Source organism: Monopterus albus, unplaced genomic scaffold, assembly GCF_001952655.1.
Source record: "Monopterus albus unplaced genomic scaffold, M_albus_1.0 scaffold152.1, whole genome shotgun sequence".
Classification (NCBI taxonomy): Eukaryota; Metazoa; Chordata; class Actinopteri; order Synbranchiformes; family Synbranchidae; genus Monopterus; species Monopterus albus.
This window is the reverse complement of record NW_018128032.1, coordinates 700,311-714,288: the sequence shown is the minus strand read 5'-3', so window position 1 is coordinate 714,288 and position 13,978 is coordinate 700,311. Positions and strand designations below refer to the sequence as shown.

The 13,978-nt window shown below is 38.2% G+C and overlaps 1 protein-coding gene across 3 annotated transcripts in view; it reads right to left on the bottom strand.

The window, feature by feature from the left end:
- lrfn1 (leucine rich repeat and fibronectin type III domain containing 1) overlaps window positions 1-13,978 on the bottom strand; it is a 118,986-nt gene that overhangs the window by 44,682 nt on the left and 60,326 nt on the right. For 2 of the 3 annotated variants that reach the window (XM_020614877.1, XM_020614880.1), the window contains exon 2: window positions 8,448-8,497. The exons of the other annotated variant lie outside the window; for it this stretch is intronic. The gene's annotated coding sequence lies outside the window, so the exon portion shown is untranslated. The remainder of the gene's footprint in view (window positions 1-8,447; window positions 8,498-13,978) is intronic. 3 annotated transcript variants of the gene reach the window in all.

Here is a 13,978-nt window from a genome sequence, read left to right as displayed (position 1 = left end):
CTACCAAAGTAACATACTAACATTAGCTGTTAGCTAATGCTGCTACATGTTCCGAAACGCTATAACGGAGCCGTTTTCACAAAGGTAGATTGTTTATTTCTAAACACATGAACTGAGGATGAGATATTCACTGAAATACAGCTAGGGTACAGTCATTGGAAAACATTTTTATCCAGGTACAGTGTTTAGAGTAAACTTTGCATTAACTTCAATGCATAACTGTGGTTATACTTTGCGTGCACGAGACCCCACTGTGCAGGGAGGGGCTGCAGGAGGCAGTGCAGAATGTCAGTGGAGAGGCAGGGGGAGGGACCTGGCTGTTGTACTTTATCAAATTTCCACTCAGTCATTAGTGTACTGTATATGAATACAATTTCAGTTCAGCATGAGATTTACACACTCCACCGCTAATAATAGAAACTACTACAAAGAGACACAATTACTGAATGTAAATACAATGAACAGCTATTTCTGAAACAATGCCTACCATAGATAGCATCAGAAATGGGTTTTCAGATCAATACAGGCTTAAGAATTAGAGCATATGTAAACTTTGTCTTAAAACTCCAGGGAGTGTTGAAATCAGCAGGCACAGCCTGATATCTTGTGAGAACGTCTGGTTGTACGCCATTTTCCAGTTTAATGAACATATATGTGCAAAAATTGACTGAGCCCTCAAACAGTTCAGACGGTTAGTCGCAGAGATGTGAGTGTTGAAACCCAAAAAAATGCTTCACAGAGAGGCCCATTCAACCATCTTCCCTTTTCCTGGCAGTCACTACAGCAAACCTCACATCAGCATGACTGAAGGAGCAGCGGTGAAGAAAAATGCCATGCTGTGCTGTCTGGAGAGAGATGTCCTCCATGGGCTACAATACAGCAAATGGTGTTATTATCTATGACCACTGCATTCTGTTATTCCTCTCTCACCTCCTAGCTTGTTGTGCTGGCACTGTGGCGAGGAAGGAGCCATATTTCACCTCGTTATTTACATATAGCTGTAATAATCCTCTGTGTTTCTTTCCTTTCACATTCATTTTGATGTTCTACAGTATTTACGATTAGGGGCTTTGCAGCGTATACCCAAGACTGGCGGAAGGTAATGAATAAATTAAGCATTAGGGTGAGGCAGAGTCCTACTCAGAGGTCGCATGTATTTTGCTGCCATTTTCCAAAAGCAAGATCACTGAGGAATATGGCAGAAGAATACGTCCAGTCAGATGCAAGTGAGCAGCTGTAAATGGGCGGCCATTGGGGAACACCTGAATAATTTATAAAGCCTCTTGTTGTGCTGCACAATCAGCCAAGGTTTATTTCACACAAAGAGAACATGATGTCTGTTATGAATTCCTGTTATGCTTTGTCTCACCCTGTTAGGTTTGTACTTCACATTTTCATCTGCATTAGCTTTATTTTATTTGAGCTGTCAAACCACTGACATGCATTTGTAATTGATGCAGCTGTGCTGTGCTTCCTGAGCCATTTACCAAAAATATAAAAGCAGTTTGGAGTGTTCTTATTCTGGCAGCTCTCATCTTCCTGCTGCCTGGGACGTCCCACTACGTCTGTCTCCAGGAATGCTTTTTGACGCAATCCTCCAGAGAAACTCACAGTGTGAACCATCAGACATGGCACTTTTGTAAGGCATCATACTGAGATACTGTTTGCCTTTTCTTGCCCAAACCCAACCAGCACACTTGAAGACGTATTGTCTCTTCTGCAGTGGCTCCAATTTAATGTAGAGTATATATAAAATGTAAATACTGCACACAGTGTGTGAACGCTGTATAGCAATGTATTATATTTCTCTGCAGTTTTGCTCTTAACCTGAGATCCTCAGATGATGACTGCAAGCTCAAATTACTATGTGAGTTGAGACCGAAAGACTGAGAGAAACATTATCAGAAGAGCTATTGACAGCACTGATACAACAACCCCAAAGTCCCCTTTAGTGTTATGATTATGGATGTCATGTCACAGAAGACTATAGGTTGAAGCTGCTTGTGATGTTTGACCTTGTTTGTTGTTGTGAGTCTATGTGATTGTATGTAACTGTTCCCTACTGGTGTTATCATATATGAAATAAGGTCTGTCCTAAATCTCTTATTTGTAAATGCATATTAACTTACAATAACCAGAATTCATTGCAAACACAGCAGTTCTGATGACTGACCCCTCCTCATTTACTGCACACTCTGCATTTTCTGTCTTCTGTAATTTAGCAGTATATGTGTCAAATGTATAAACATAATCGCTTTTCACAATGGCTGAAAAATCATTACAGTTGTGCAGATGTGAAAGGTCAGCAGAAATAATGAACAAACCCATAACTGATTTTCTAATTAGCTGCCATTTAAGCAACCACATTCCTACTCATGTGTAGCAAATGATACAGAAACACTCAGCAAGTGGCTTCACTAATTCTCCTGTTGGCACTGGCCATTTTCTTCAGTACAAACTCTGTTGGCCAGTAAAGTACCATGACTTAAGACCAACAGACCAGTAGAAACAACCAGCGCCCCCAGGAATAACACCACTCTGTTTTATGGTTAGTGATGTCACAGTGTGCTATTTGATATATATATAAGGCTACACAGTAAGTACTACACATGTAACAGAATACAAAACTTGAATAGAATATAACCTACAGTACAGTATGTTCCTGTTTATGCACTTTGTTGACCTGTCACTCAGTAATCACATGATTACCTTAAAACCTAAACAACTTATCGTGAGCTACAACCCAGTCACATTAAGCACATCCATTATTCACACATCACGCATATGAAATCATAAGCAGAACTCAGTCTTTTGGTGACAGTGGCCTTCACAATGTCTATCGAGGAAAAAGGTCCATAAATCCAATTTGAAATCGAATACAAATGGCATTTTTAGAATAATTTCAGATCTAGCCTTATAATGATCAAATTTAGACATTTTTCCTAAGTGCATTAAACGGACAGGTGATTCTATTATTTTGTCCAACCCATTTACAGGCTAAATAACAGAAACAGCTCTCAGTATAATGCAGTACAGTTTAAGAGCAGCACAAGCTGCAGCCTCTAAAATGACCAGGTCTGTCAATACTTCACCAAAAAGTGGACATTATCACCTACACAAAGGAGGATTTACTGCAGTGCTTGTGCCATATAGTGAACCCACAGTAACAAACTGCCTAATGAGTGCACATTTTTTTGTTTTATGAAGGTGGAGTTCAAATAACATCGAATCTTTATTATGTCATAAATTAAAAAATGACCTAAAGTCAGATATATATGAGAAATAGAAGTGGCAGTACAAAGTCTGGTCAATCTGCAGCAATGTCTAGTGTACGCCAGGTCCACATCCAATGTGAATACAGATATAGGTACATATAGTACAGTGACATATACAAATACAAATATTTTTGTGAAATAAACAGTTAAAGATTGTTGGTTTGAATTAAAACCAATTGTGATTAAAATTACACAATATACAGTATATATATTAACGTTCATTGTTACATATTCAGTCTCTTTGTTGCAATATGCACAGGTAAATTACAGTGCGGCCCTGTGAGCTACTGCATGTTGCTGCACTTGAATGCTAACATGTTGTCAAAATGGTTTCTAAATTTGGAGACACCTCCCTCAGAGGTCGACCAACTTAGACTGAGAAAACACAGAGTGCAGCTGAAGCAGAATCAGCTTGGGTGAGTGCTCCAGTCAGAGAACTCAATGGGAATTTTGACGTCAGACTTTCACATGTCACATCACAACAATAAGAGTCAGGCTGAAAGAGGCTGCTGATCCTTACACACAAAGGGCTGAGAGAGGAAGGTTTTTGGAATGCCTGTATATTGTAGATAATACTAAAAAGAGTCGATTTACATTTAATATAATAATAAATTGAAAATGTATAGAATTGCAGGTCTTTTTGAATTTATAATAGAGGAGATATGCACATTTCACTGTCATTTTTAACAAGGATCCAAGAGGATTACATTACATTTGTAGCTTGTCTGAGGGATCAGACAGCAATTTGCTGCCATGTGAGATGGTAAGTCTTGCTGCAGTGCACGTGTCCAGTGAATGAGAGACATGTTTGCTCACCTCTCCATCATAATCTATTGTTCATCAAAGAGATCAATTTTCTGTTCACTTTGTACCTTTTCACTGGGCTGCAAACTCTGACAAAGTGCCCATCTTTAATGATGATACATGGGAGTTATCCTGAGGATGCTGTCAGATCAGGCGATATGTTGTGGGTGTGAACCTGGGCACTGACATGTGGGGAGTAAATAACAAATATGGCCTTTTTTTCTGCAAAAAAGATGATTTATCTTGTGATGGAGTGCTGCTCTCACAGTGTTGGGAAACAATTTAAAGAAGCTCAAGGTAACTTAAGTCTTTTAAATGGATCTTAACATTGACCATTAACCCTCATTTTCTAATGTGTTTATCTGTAATTAGAGGAGTCACGACTTGAGCCATTATTGGAAGAGAGGGATCAAAGCAGTTCCATAAGTGATGTGTCTTCATAGAAATTGATTTGCAGGTAGCTTCTTGTGATACTTGTCTCTGATGACCAGAAAACGTGGTGCAGTGCTGTTTAGCAAAATTTCCACAAATTGTTTTGTGGTGCATTTTATATCTATGCCACTACAGTAATGAAGATTAATTCCCAACTGTTCAAATACACATACTACTAAAAATGGATTCCATTGTGTGTGAAATCTAGCTGTTGTTCAGCTCGTGTTGCTTTGACACAGTGCATTTTGTAACAACCATTTCTCAAACTGACACAGAATAAAGAAGGGTTGTGGCCTCCTCCTGTTTAATTATAGCACCCTGAGAAAAGCAGCAGATGCCAACAAAGGACATCAAAACATTCATTTGCATGAAGAGAGTCTAATTTCAAAATGAGCCAAAAAAATCTATATTTTGCTGTGCTGAGAGTTTCTGCACGCTGAATGGGCTCTCGTGGTGGAAAATGTTTGGTCTAAGAGCACAAAGATATTAGACACATGTCAGTTGGTTTTGCTTTTTCTGTTGCATGATAATGTGAAAAGCATAATTTGATTTAGGACATGAAACTCTGCAGGGACTGAAATCTCACAGTTTGATAAAGAGTAATAAATATAAAACTCATGCTAATCTCTATGTCGCACAAACATACATGAACACATCATCTGTACTGCTGGATATAATCAATCATTTATAAAATACCTTGCTCAGTGCTGGTTAATTATCATTAAGCATTATGTTAATGATTTTATTCTATATAGAAAACCCTGGGTGTTTTCATAACCTGAGGTGTCAAACCTAGCAGAAGAAGAACTGTTAAATAAGCATTTTAACAGCATCCCAAAGTATCAGTACTAATTAAATGATATGATATTTATTTATTTATTTGTGCTGCAGCGTTATATTCAAAGTGAGCACATTTTAACTTTATGTTTATTGTGTTCACACTGTGGCTGTTGGCAGGCAATTTGAGAGCATCAGCCATTAGGTCCACACAGGCAAACCTGATTTGTTGTGACTGACAACTCTGGCAACTTTAATTCTGTCAAAAGGAAAGAACAAATGCATTTGTTTGGCATATTTTTAATGTGAGCAGGAACAAATGCAATCAAAACACGTGTCAGCGTGATTATCAGAGCAACGCTGAGGACCAACCTTTTTCCGTCTCTTACACTTTTCTCTCCATGCTGAGAAAACATCTCTGTGTCTTAGTGGTATCAGTGCCATGATGTTTGAAAATTATTTTTCACATTAAAACAAATACAACACATTTGCACTAACAAGAACATACTACAACAAACGCATGAACCAGACTATCTTCGATAATGAATCTGTATCACTCTGTTCTGTGCAGTCTCTACATGTAAAACAGCTTTTAGAGGGAAAGCTAATGAAAAGTATTGTCACCCAGACCTCACATGTAATAAGATGTCAAACTCATTTCCTGCACTCAGTTCCCCACCAAAAGACACCAGAATCTCCTTCTCAGAGAGGATGAGGATAATTAATAAGTTCAATTCTACATCATCAATTTGTGTTTAATTTAACATCACACATTAAAATTGCACGTGTGGCTAAGAATTTAATCAAAATCGCCTAAATTAAGTTGCTTTAAAGAATCTTAAGAACCAGATATTCCGCCTGCCCCATCTTCACTGGTAATATTTTGTTCATTACATTAAAACATTTGAAGTGTTACATCTTTGTTCACATATTTCTAAGAGAAGCGTGCATATGTGCAGAACAGCAGACATTTACTTAACTACCACACAAGCAGAAAAGAGAAGAATATGTGAATGTGCAGTTTGGTTTACCAAAGAGTTCACACTGGGCAGTTTTGTGTCTAGAGTTTTGAAATATGACATCAAGGTTTTGAAACTAGTCGCCAAACTGATTGTACAAAACTGTAACATACATTCAGCTCAAGTTTTAGAACTTTGGAAATGTTTAACGCTCAAACATCATAACATCAATGAGACAAAATGCATATGTCCATTTTATGAATACGTTGTCCATCACTGGCTAAAAAGATCTTAAAAGTTTAATATTTGTTTTAAACTAGTCCTGAGGCGTTAGACCACAGGCGAGATAGTACAGCCATAACAGGTGATTACTGTAAAACAATATAACTAATTTAGCAAGGGTATTTCAAGTTATGTACTTTGTTTGTGATCCTATAACCTTTGTCTCAGGGAAGTTGACACACAATTACCACTGTAGTGGCTTTGCACGACATTGATGAAGTTGCAAGTACAGGGCCAAAGCCACAACAAGTAAAATCTTTTAGTTCCATTACAGACTCTGACGCCTTATCGAAAGGACCAAGGGAGAAATTTAGGAGGTTGTCAAACATAAATAAGAAAACAATGAGGGAAATAATCTAAAGTAACACCATTGTATGAAGCTTGGAACCTTTTTATTTTCTTAAATGCAAAGTCATTTCTAAAAACATGTCAATTAAGTATATCCAGCTGCTTCATACCCTCAGAGGTGATAATGTTTTCCCCTCAGAAAGCAGCACATGTGGCACCTGTTCATGCTGAGTTTGTGTCATGTGACAGTACAGCAGTTGAAGAGCTGCTTTATATCTGCAAATAGTAAGATAAAGACAGCTCAGCTTGCCCTAGAATTATAGCAGCATCAAATTATAGACATTAATTTACCAGGGATCCTGTTTAAGCTTTAGTATGTGCTTGATGGCAGCACCATACTGTAAATTATTGCTCCAATACTGGTGACAAATGAAAGGAAACCACAACGTAAAGTGTGTCAGTAAGGTGCTGGGCCACCACAACAGCTTCAGTGCTCCTTGACACTGACTCTCCAAGTCTCTGAACTCTACTGGAGGGATGAACATCGTTCCTCCAAAAGATACTCCGTCATGCGGTGTTTTGATGATGGTGGTGGAGAAGCTATCTAACAGATTGTTCCAAAATTTCCTACAGGTGTTTAACTGGGTTGAGACCTGGGGACTGTGAAGGCCACAGTGTATGATTCACTTCATTTTCATTGTCATCAAACGATTCAGTGACCCCTCGTGTCCTATGGATGGGGGCAGTGTCATCCTGGAGGAGGCCACTCATTTACTCAGGCTTGTATTTTTATGTGTGTCACCTGTCTGTATATAATGATAACGAGAGCTTCCCTTGCCTGAATCAGTATTTATAATATAAAGCACATTCCCTTGAATATTTGTGACCAGCCACACAAATTCCTATGAGGGATGCCAGAGCTGTGCACGTTCATAAGTTTATCAAACCATCTATTGTATGTATTCTCAATTCCTGTTCACAGCTGCCCAGGGTGTTTTCTGCTGTTCATCAGAGGGGCTGTTTTCTCTATTGAGATAAGAAATTAAATCTGCAGGAGCAGAGGATGCTGGGTTTGCTGCAGGGTGGCAAAGCGGCAGCTCTGATAATGGAGACGACTCCCATTGTGCAGGCTATGAGGCAAACAGCCATGGCGCCAGCCCAACCCTGCCTATGTGAGAGGATAGCTTAACACTGTCACTCTGCAGACTCTCTCTCTCTCTCTCTCCTTCCTCTTTCTCTGCATCTGAACATGTGGTTAAATCTGCATGTAATAGAGAGGATAAAAAAGAGATGCTGTGTTTTTGCATTCCTCCGCACCTCCATTTGAGTTAATATATGTGGGAGAAAAAGGAAAGAAGACAGATAAACCTCTCGACTTTGCCTTGGTGTTTAATGCATTGAGAAAGTGCACGCATGGTGAGTCAAACACACTGACCCTGTGGAATAAAAACTGAGTGATTGATGAGTGGTCAGAAGAAGGAGACATTTTTTCCCCCAGCATATTATCACCAAAGCCTTTCCCTCTGGTTCCTTACTCCATCCTTTCCTGCTTGTGTTCACAGTCTGGGTGAGGATGAGTGGTATATTATGTAAATGTGAAGAGGGTTTTAATTTCAATTTGGAAACTCACCAGAATATTGTGTCGTTGGATGCTCCTCACAGGGTTCACTTCAAAGATGTCTGAAGAGAGAAATAAATGGTCACACCTTAATATGCAAGCACAAATAACAATGGGGGCCATATGGCACCAGTTGTAATAGTGTCACAATCATAAAAAGGCTCAATTTATAGTTCAATCTTTGACTCAGTACAAATGATTTGATACTTCTGTCGTGGTGGAACAATCATTTTCTGCCTGGTGCCTCTCTGCCTGATGAAATTTAAAACATGAGAAAATCAAGCAGAAATGTCTTTTTACCTGCAAGCTTCTTTAAATGCGATTTCATACTTTATATGCATGCCTAATATTTGTCTTTACCCTGTATTATAATTAACCTCGGATAGTACACTGGAGCACTCGCGTTACCTTGAGGTGATTTTTTTCTTTCACATATGTAATTTTTTCCTTTCCAGCTGCTAAAAGCAATGAATAAACTCAGTGACTGCTGATTGCTGAGTACCTTTGTGCTGTACAGTGTGTTCTGTTGTCCTTATATAATGTTGTACCATTATATATTATATAGTTAGTTTGTCATCAATATAAAATCCCATGTGTTTCATAAAGGTTATTAAGTTAATACTGAGAAACCAAAAACATTATAAGTGACTGAAAGAATATTTTCAAAAATTATAAATGTAATAATACACTTCATACACTGCCTCCACACTAAACATAGAGCTACACCTTAAACTGGTGGTAGACAGAGAACCCACCACAGCTCATTACTTTTAATTAGCCCCACCTTTTATTTCATTAGTGGCAAAGGCACTGACACTGGCAGGAAAATATTATTGTATTTTTATCCAGTTTACAGGATTTAAAAACCCAGTAAATTTAAACATTCAAGCTCTTTTCACGTTTCACTGTTAATTTGCTTGCCTTCTTGACATAGACCAAATACAAGTCAAAAATCTGTTCTAAGCACCTAAAAGTTCCTCTCTTTTCCTACATTATATTTTCGATATTTTCTCTACTGGCAGCTGAGGGTGCAGACATGAATTTAACTCACCAAATGTAATTTAAAGCAACTAGCTATTGAGCTCATGGGTCATAGTGGCTAGCATATAGATATCATGCATTGATATTGTGTGTTTAGATGTCACTTAAAATAACACTGGCTTTTCCATGTCTTGATCTGACAACATGAGAGAGGGAGGTGTGGATAAACATAGATAATCCTCTACAGCTCTGTACTGCTGTGATTCTGTAGCATTTAGTGTAATGCAATCATGTGTCATGCTAGGTTTTCGTTCTAGCATGACACATATGACGTGTATGCTAATAAATGCTGTGGACATAACAATTCAATTTTTAACAATAAAGCCTTGATTTCAAATGGACATGGTCAAAAGCTGGCCTCTTTAGTTCTTATAACCAGTAATCATCAATGTTTGTCCTATAAAATTTTACTGTTCATTTTATCAGCTAAAGCTAGCTAGCTAATTTTTCCCCACTTTTTTCTTTCTTAACTTTTGCTCACTTTACCATTTTATTCTTATCACAAAAACAGCATTACATTTTATTATTATTGGATCAAAATCATTCTTGAAATAAAATCGCTCGTATACTTAGCTTCATTGTCAGAAATGTCATTACTATTCATTAATCAAGTCATTTCCATAACCATCCTTATTTATTGATCACTTCAGCTTCCTACTTTATCCTTTTAGCTATTATATCTTAACATCCTTTTTGTTTTTTATCCCCTTTCAATTCCCTCTTGCTGTTTTCCCATTCCTCCCCAGGGTCCGGTTCATCCACCCACTCGTCCACCACTAAATATTCTTCATTCTCCTCAATTTCTTCATTTTCTTCTTCCCAGAGGTTTACTAATTCTTCTGCCATTGGTCTGGGTGTGATAGGGGAATACAAGTTTTGCCATCAATTCCTCCATGTACTTGTGTTTCTCCACAGTGATGCACGGGGTCCCCATAGGCCAACATTGCTTCTTCCATCTGAGTGGCCTTTCATTGCCATGCCTGCTTTCATCCAGGCTTTCCCCGGGAACCCGTTTTTATAGCCTTACTGACAGTTTAACTTTTAAGAAAAAGGCATTTGGGATTGAGAAATTAGAAGCAAGTATGGTTTGCAAATGAAAGGTTATCATGGGTTACAATGGCTGGTATTGCAGTTGTGTAAATCCAGTACAGAGCAGGACAGAACTGCTAATATCACCCTAAAGTCTACAGCATCGACCACCAACTCGTACACAGTGAGGAAAAACTACATAGTGAATGTGCTTGTCAGTAAATGGGCTCTTTTGTTTTTTTTTTGCTTGTTTCTTTTTATCAATAATAAGTCACCCTAGTAAGTCAGGCTAAGTAAACTACTTAGGTAGTGATGTGCTCCTTGGGCTTAAGTAAAGAATGCTACTCAATCAGACATTGATTGCAGCTTATATTAAAACAGATAAACACATTGTCTAATCTATTCACTACACTTTTGCTCTTGTGCAATTGGCTTTGTAAAATTATAAAATACACTATATACTCTTTAAGTGCAAAGTACCGCTCCTCTTTTCAAACACATTTTGCAAGTAGAAAAATCAACATTATTGCAGTGAGTGACTTCAGAAAATCAAAATCATACTGCATCTAACTGCATTTAGTGACGTATCTCCTCTGAGAGCACATACTGTAAATACTCTACATGAATATGAGCATTTGAGCTGTTGCAAAAAAAGACCAATTCAGACCAGTTTGCATGAACCTCTCTGGTGTAATAGTTTTATGCACACCTAGGCTTGACAAAACCAAACTCTGTAGGATCGGGGTGAATCGAACAAAACAGGCGAGGTGTGAGTGGCTTTGGGAGAAAATGGACAAACTTCATGGGGGTCACTTAAACTGCTGCAGTGCTGTATATAGGCTACAAGAATTCAAAGGAGCCACTATTCATTCTCTCTCTCTCCCCAGTGTACAACTAAGGGCACACATAGAGCTATCACAGTTAATTGAAACTTTGTAGATGAAGAAAAACGGGACCACTTTCTGCTTTTTTTTTCTTTTCCAGGAATAATATCAGAGGAATAGCTCTGCTTCTCCACTGTCAAATTTAATTGCCGATGCAGAAATCTTGATTAGGATCTCAGTCACCCTTTTTTATCAGCCCCAGCCACAGCGACACAGGGTGTTTGTCCAAGCAAGACATATTTACCTACCTCTGACTTGTACCATGTGTAAACCAAAGATCCTGCCACTGAGAGCAGCCTTCAAAGATGTTTCAGTAGCCAGCCATGACATCCAAAATAGACAAGCCTCTTCTATTGCCATATTTATATTTAACCTCCTGGAGCTCTATGAAGGTGATAGTCCAAGCATTTAGCTACAAGTTTTCCTGGTATTATTAAATCAGTGATGCAACATTCAGTGGGGTTATTTTGTCAAGTTTTAAATACAACTTAAATCCTTTCTTTTCAAAGTGCCATAATGTTCAACAGGCAGCTCTCCAACTGACCCAAGACAGTGATGTGAGAAGTACAATTTCACGCAAGCTGCACTTCACTGAGGCGTCCATCCTATGTTCGTGCTCCTTGAAGCATCCAACAATGAGGACTTGATTAATACACAGCGCACAATCACTCATACTGTGAACATCGCCCAAGCTATTCATGCCACTTCAGCTGTAATCTTACATGTTGTGACGGCATGCTAGCTGCCTCTCTATCTGCTCATCAAACTCCCACAGACACATCAGATGCAGATCATGCACATACACTTCAACTGAGAGCCTCTGCGATTATGCCTGTGTGAGGATTTTCTTCTCTACATTTGTTATTGTTGTTATTTTTCTAATTAAAAACCATGGTGATGGCATGTGTGATTTCCAGGAAAGAGGGGAGAAGGCTGCAAAACAAAAGCAGTTTTGCTTTAAAACCTCCTTCAAAGAAAAGATGTCATTAGGCTCAAATACTGCTTTCAGCCAAGTCTTCATTTCTTGTATCTTTTAAAGCATAACTAGTTATAGTACTGCAACTGATGATAATCTTACAAAAGTTTCAATTTGTGCACTTAATCTGCCTGTTATTTTCTTAATTAAGAAATTGATTATTTGGCATATAAAATGTCAAAAAATGCAAAAAAAAAAATGCTCAGTATAATTGAGCCTGCAGTGAAATGTTCGAATTACTTGTTTTATCGGACCATCTGCCCAAAATCCAAAGCTATTCGGTTCACTATCGTATGTGACAAAGAAAGGCATTAAATTCTGACATTTTAGAAGCAGGAAGCAGAAAACAATTTTTTGCTTGGGTAAATGTCTGAAACAACCAACACATTATCACAATAGTTGCTAATTAATGTTTTTGTCAATCCATTATTCAACAGATAAATTTCAGTATGAGCTGCACAACAATATCAGTTTTTTTATTCTCACACATCCATAGAAATACAGTCCTACAGTATTTATAATTATATATATAGCCTAGATTCTAATGGTCTTTTGACATAGACATATTATATATGTACATATAAGACATCAGGGTGGTGTTTTGCTTCTCAGTGTCATTCTAAACTCAGCATTGCAACCCAGGCTTCTCAGCTGCAGTTATCCTCAAGGACAAGCAGCTTTTTGTTCAGTGTTTCGGTAGACTGGGCGAGGCAGGGAGTTGGATCACTGTAACCTTGGATTATGTTTTCACATAGCCATAGAATGGACATTTCATCTGATTTCACTGATTTGAGATGCACATTTAACAGGAACTAAATATTTTTATGCTGAAAACTGAAAACATACTGTTGCCTGTATTTTTCAGTACATACTGTGATTAGAGGCCAGCAATGTCCATAGAAACATTATCACCTCTCCGCTGAAATGGCCTCTAGAATTCTTAATGAAGAGTGAAAAGGAACCTACTACAGGGCCTCCTTGTAGTAGTGTCTAACCAATGTGTGAAAAACTAGGCACAGAGCACAGCCACTTCGCTATTATTCTGCCTGACTTGTCACAAGGCTAAAGTAAACATTTTGAGGCCAAGACCCACACTGCTATTATAAAACCCCTAATAAAAAACAAATAAAGAAACACATATTTGATTTTGGGCCATAGTGAACTTAACCAGCCAGATGAAATGTGAATAGCTAGCCTATATAGTCTGAGTAAGGCCTGGTTATTCCGCCTGTTTAAAGAGCCCATGGCATGCTTTTCCTTGTTTTCTGATTTATCTACAATGTTACAATGGTGAATTATCATCTTAGGCATCACCTAAAGAAGTTATAGTACTTCTATGCAGAAGCAATTCGGTTTATACACATCTTGCAAATTCCTTTTTTCCAACAAAATAAAGTATTACATGATAGTTTAAGGATTTCCTTGAAATCGGTGAAGCGTCTTTGCAGCGGTGAATGATCAGAATCAGAATCAGCTTTATTTGCCAGGTGTGTTGAACATGTGGAATTTGACTCTAGTATAGTGGCTCATCAGCACTAGATTCCTCCGGAGCACAGTATCGGTTTGTTTTGACTGCTTGAGGCCAGTGTGTCTGCAGCATGTGATGTGATGTG